Raw genomic sequence first — 6,090 nt, 5'->3', positions numbered from 1 at the left:
GATAACAGATGCAAGCTTGTCCTGTTTGGTGGAGATGATATTTAATAAAATAAGTAGAAATCCACTAAAAGTTTTGTTTGGTTATCTTGCAATCCCGAGATAATCGTCTCCATGCTCCAAATCCATTTTAAAGCCATTTTTAAGGCATTTCGCGCATACATGAAATGAACACATTTTTCTCCAAAACTATAACAGATGCAAGCTTGTCCTGTTTGGTGGAGATGATATTTAATAAAATAAGTAGAAATCCACTAAAAGTTTTGTTTGGTTATCTTGCAATCCCGAGATAATCGTCTCCATGCTCCAAATCCATTTTAAAGCCATTTTTAAGGCATTTCGCGCATACATGAAATGAACACATTTTTCTCCAAAACTATAACAGATGCAAGCTTGTCCTGTTTGGTGGAGATGATATTTAATAAAATAAGTAGAAATCCACTAAAAGTTTTGTTTGGTTATCTTGCAATCCCGAGATAATCGTCTCCATGCTCCAAATCCATTTTAAAGCCATTTTTAAGGCATTTCGCGCATACATGAAATGAACACATTTTTCTCCAAAACTATAACAGATGCAAGCTTGTCCTGTTTGGTGGAGATGATATTTAATAAAATAAGTAGAAATCCACTAAAAGTTTTGTTTGGTTATCTTGCAATCCCGAGATAATCGTCTCCATGCTCCAAATCCATTTTAAAGCCATTTTTAAGGCATTTCACGCATACATGAAATGAACACATTTTTCTCCAAAACGATAACAGATGCAAGCTTGTCCTGTTTGGTGGAGATGATATTTAATAAAATAAGTAGAAATCCACTAAAAGTTTTGTTTGGTTATCTTGCAATCCCGAGATAATCGTCTCCATGCTCCAAATCCATTTTAAAGCCATTTTTAAGGCATTTCGCGCATACATGAAATGAACACATTTTTCTCCAAAACTATAACAGATGCAAGCTTGTCCTGTTTGGTGGAGATGATATTTAATAAAATAAGTAGAAATCCACTAAAAGTTTTGTTTGGTTATCTTGCAATCCCGAGATAATCGTCTCCATGCTCCAAATCCATTTTAAAGCCATTTTTAAGGCATTTCGCGCATACATGAAATGAACACATTTTTCTCCAAAACTATAACAGATGCAAGCTTGTCCTGTTTGGTGGAGATGATATTTAATAAAATAAGTAGAAATCCACTAAAAGTTTTGTTTGGTTATCTTGCAATCCCGAGATAATCGTCTCCATGCTCCAAATCCATTTTAAAGCCATTTTTAAGGCATTTCGCGCATACATGAAATGAACACATTTTTCTCCAAAACTATAACAGATGCAAGCTTGTCCTGTTTGGTGGAGATGATATTTAATAAAATAAGTAGAAATCCACTAAAAGTTTTGTTTGGTTATCTTGCAATACACCACTATTAGATCTACTCTTAAAAATCGTTTATTATTATTAGTTAAAACAGAACAAACATTTTGTTCTACTCATAAATAGGCATAGAAACATAAAACAAAAAAATCAGGTGCAAGTGCAGGTGTCAGACAAACAGTGCCCTCGCCTAGGGACAGCCCCAGACCATGTGGCTAGGTGAGTTAGGGGTATAGATTCGTCACTGTCAGAATGATACTGCTTAGTATGTGCTGTGACTCTCCCTCATAAGTTAGCTTACTTCACTTAAATGAGCCTAAGTTAGCATAGTCAGACTCGCCGTCCTTGCTCATCTCTAGCGGGGGTTACCACCACCAAATAAACGTGATTAACATGTAGTACAAATATATACAGAACCATAGACAACAGAGACAATAGGCGTTAGGTGTCCAGGGTTCTACTGTTACATAGATTTCCCTAGTTTGACAATACTGGAAGGTTAGATTAGAGTCTAGGATGCCACTTAGCTTGTGGATCTCCTAGCTCTCCCGACGCGTTTCACCCCCCTAACGCTGTATAGGGGATCATCAGGGGAAAAATGGAGGAATCACTCCTTGGAAAGAATGACACCTGCAGATAAATGATGCATAAATAAGTAAATGGGTATTAATATAAATATTCTTTAGACTGCAATCTTTATGAGGTCATAGCCCTCAAGATAACTTACAAGGTAGTAGATCCCTGTGATAGAGTACTTGTGTTCTTAAAAGATGCCAGGGAGACTATCTCCAAACCAAATAGTGATTGCAACTTCCCATCGGATAGTGCCTGTATATCAAAGAATGCAATGAATATCCACTGTGTGATGCATAATGTATCATAACTCATACTCATGATAGAGTTGGGAAGGGTCTTGTCGGCATAAGGCTATCTATCTTTTACCTTGACTCTCCGGGGATGAAAGTACAGGTATAGCGGATTTGTCTATTGTAGCCAGGAAGTTAGATCCATTCCTGATGTTCAGGTTGTCACTGAGTTTCTAGGTCAAAATATAGCTCCTGTGAACAGATATAGGATAAGTATGAACCTATATTTCATCTATCAGATTCTACATGAACTGGGTAGCAAATACCTTTTGTCGGGCAGTCAGACAAAATAATCTATAGGATTTGGAGAATACAGCTCCTCCAGATGTGGCTGATCACTGATTTTTTCCTATAGGAAAGGTATACTACATTACTGGATGTTCTCATAAATCTCACCCACACAGCTCTGTGAGAAGCAAAAAAATGGCAGGGCATTTTACCTGTAGGGAACAGTTCATATATGGATGTGGACAAACGGGTGCAAAGGTCCCTAGTCGCCTGCGTTCGGACCGTGTGTAAGGTATATTCTTATCTCCTGTAACCAATTATTACATCATACAATTAGGCTCTCTGAATAATGCTCAATACATGCATAAATTAAGATACAGTGGTACAAGTGCTAGGTCTACCTGTAAGGAGGCAAAGAAGGGAGGTCTGTCATGGGATTATGGCTACCTGTAGACCCCGAGTATATATACCCTGTAACAGAAAAAATGATGATAATAATAATATATCGTATTCTTGGAATCCAGTGATACAGGTACAAGGGGCACAGTGCATACTCCAGTACATATTATGTATGTCTTATAGATAAACTCACATCATAGTGCTCAGTACATACATTGATGACAGTGTGTTTACCTCACAAGTCCCATAGACATTGCCAGACAGGGAGCATGAGAAATGAATTGCATAATGGGCCTGAACACTGGGTTTGGAGTTATTTTGTAGTTATATAGGGTCCTGTCCCATACAAACTAGGGACAGGATTATTATCTATACTCATAAAGCCCTGAAAATTTGTATGAAAATGAATCTTATGCAGGCAGATCACTTACCATCCTATGGGCTCAACCAGCAAGGACTGTCAGTCCCGAGTGGAAACACTCTATGTACGCTGGGAGCCCACGGTCCAATAGATGCCAGGGAGGATGCAAGGGGAGGATGTCCGGGAGACCACCACGTCTGATTGTTCCTGTCCGATTCCCCACTCCCGGATAAGGTATTTAAACCTTTTCCGGGCAGGATAAAAGGTCCCGCCCGCCAACCGGAAGTGCCCCGTTGGCCGGAAGTGACGCATCGCTATGTGCCGAGGCATCGTCGGCCGGAAGTGATGTATCCCTGTGTGTCACATGCATAGCAGGTCAGGTGACTGGCCGGGGGCGGTGCTGAGGGATGTACTAGATCGTATATGTAAACAGCATCGCAATAACCTGCATATTCATAGGTTAAGTGACCTGCCGGTGTGCTTTACTGGAGTGTATGATATGGTGTGCACACGGTACGCATTGCGATACATATATCGCTATGCGTCATATACTATGTGAGTCAGGTGACTTGCCAGGGGCGGTACTAGAGGATGTTCTGGACCCCAACCAGTGGAGCGCATAGCCTTCTACGTCTGGGCGGGGTCATGTCATATAGGGGCGGAGATCATGATTATGGAGCGCATAATTGCATTCCATACCGTTCCATAAGCACTAGTATCACGGAATATATGTACAGTATTACTTGATGGATCAGACGCAGATAATCGTCTCCATGCTCCAAATCCATTTTAAAGCCATTTTTAAGGCATTTCGCGCATACATGAAATGAACACATTTTTCTCCAAAACTATAACAGATGCAAGCTTGTCCTGTTTGGTGGAGATGATATTTAATAAAATAAGTAGAAATCCACTAAAAGTTTTGTTTGGTTATCTTGCAATCCCGAGATAATCGTCTCCATGCTCCAAATCCATTTTAAAGCCATTTTTAAGGCATTTCGCGCATACATGAAATGAACACATTTTTCTCCAAAACTATAACAGATGCAAGCTTGTCCTGTTTGGTGGAGATGATACTTAATAAAATAAGTAGAAATCCACTAAAAGTTTTGTTTGGTTATCTTGCAATCCCGAGATAATCGTCTCCATGCTCCAAATCTATTTTAAAGCCATTTTTAAGGCATTTCGCGCATACATGAAATGAACACATTTTTCTCCAAAACTATAACAGATGCAAGCTTGTCCTGTTTGGTGGAGATGATATTTAATAAAATAAGTAGAAATCCACTAAAAGTTTTGTTTGGTTATCTTGCAATCCCGAGATAATCGTCTCCATGCTCCAAATCCATTTTAAAGCCATTTTTAAGGCATTTCGCGCATACATGAAATGAACACATTTTTCTCCAAAACTATAACAGATGCAAGCTTGTCCTGTTTGGTGGAGATGATATTTAATAAAATAAGTAGAAATCCACTAAAAGTTTTGTTTGGTTATCTTGCAATCCCGAGATAATCGTCTCCATGCTCCAAATCCATTTTAAAGCCATTTTTAAGGCATTTCGCGCATACATGAAATGAACACATTTTTCTCCAAAACTATAACAGATGCAAGCTTGTCCTGTTTGGTGGAGATGATATTTAATAAAATAAGTAGAAATCCACTAAAAGTTTTGTTTGGTTATCTTGCAATCCCGAGATAATCGTCTCCATGCTCCAAATCCATTTTAAAGCCATTTTTAAGGCATTTCGCGCATACATGAAATGAACACATTTTTCTCCAAAACTATAACAGATGCAAGCTTGTCCTGTTTGGTGGAGATGATATTTAATAAAATAAGTAGAAATCCACTAAAAGTTTTGTTTGGTTATCTTGCAATCCCGAGATAATCGTCTCCATGCTCCAAATCCATTTTAAAGCCATTTTTAAGGCATTTCGCGCATACATGAAATGAACACATTTTTCTCCAAAACTATAACAGATGCAAGCTTGTCCTGTTTGGTGGAGATGATATTTAATAAAATAAGTAGAAATCCACTAAAAGTTTTGTTTGGTTATCTTGCAATCCCGAGATAATCGTCTCCATGCTCCAAATCCATTTTAAAGCCATTTTTAAGGCATTTCGCGCATACATGAAATGAACACATTTTTCTCCAAAACTATAACAGATGCAAGCTTGTCCTGTTTGGTGGAGATGATATTTAATAAAATAAGTAGAAATCCACTAAAAGTTTTGTTTGGTTATCTTGCAATCCCGAGATAATCGTCTCCATGCTCCAAATCCATTTTAAAGCCATTTTTAAGGCATTTCGCGCATACATGAAATGAACACATTTTTCTCCAAAACTATAACAGATGCAAGCTTGTCCTGTTTGGTGGAGATGATATTTAATAAAATAAGTAGAAATCCACTAAAAGTTTTGTTTGGTTATCTTGCAATCCCGAGATAATCGTCTCCATGCTCCAAATCCATTTTAAAGCCATTTTTAAGGCATTTCGCGCATACATGAAATGAACACATTTTTCTCCAAAACTATAACAGATGCAAGCTTGTCCTGTTTGGTGGAGATGATATTTAATAAAATAAGTAGAAATCCACTAAAAGTTTTGTTTGGTTATCTTGCAATCCCGAGATAATCGTCTCCATGCTCCAAATCCATTTTAAAGCCATTTTTAAGGCATTTCGCGCATACATGAAATGAACACATTTTTCTCCAAAACTATAACAGATGCAAGCTTGTCCTGTTTGGTGGAGATGATATTTAATAAAATAAGTAGAAATCCACTAAAAGTTTTGTTTGGTTATCTTGCAATCCCGAGATAATCGTCTCCATGCTCCAAATCCATTTTAAAGCCATTTTTAAGGCATTTCGCGCATA

At 38.1% G+C, this 6,090-nt stretch overlaps 2 long non-coding RNA genes across 2 annotated transcripts; both read right to left on the bottom strand.

Moving 5' to 3' along the window:
• Window positions 1-1,863: 1,863 nt before the first annotated feature.
• On the bottom strand, window positions 1,864-2,405 carry LOC142262381 (uncharacterized). Its single transcript, XR_012729779.1, has 3 exons — window positions 2,302-2,405; window positions 2,087-2,187; window positions 1,864-1,989 (listed from the first exon to the last, which is right to left on the bottom strand). It is a non-coding gene; the product is annotated as an uncharacterized LOC142262381 (long non-coding RNA).
• Window positions 2,406-2,521: 116 nt separating this feature from the next.
• Window positions 2,522-3,452, bottom strand: LOC142262380 (uncharacterized). Its single transcript, XR_012729778.1, has 4 exons — window positions 3,284-3,452; window positions 2,855-2,924; window positions 2,666-2,760; window positions 2,522-2,574 (listed from the first exon to the last, which is right to left on the bottom strand). It is a non-coding gene; the product is annotated as an uncharacterized LOC142262380 (long non-coding RNA).
• Window positions 3,453-6,090: the final 2,638 nt, after the last annotated feature.

Source organism: Anomaloglossus baeobatrachus, unplaced genomic scaffold (genome assembly GCF_048569485.1).
Source record: "Anomaloglossus baeobatrachus isolate aAnoBae1 unplaced genomic scaffold, aAnoBae1.hap1 Scaffold_245, whole genome shotgun sequence".
Classification (NCBI taxonomy): domain Eukaryota; kingdom Metazoa; phylum Chordata; class Amphibia; order Anura; family Aromobatidae; genus Anomaloglossus; species Anomaloglossus baeobatrachus.
The sequence above is the reverse complement of the archived record's forward strand: the minus strand, read 5'-3'. Positions and strand labels throughout refer to the sequence as shown.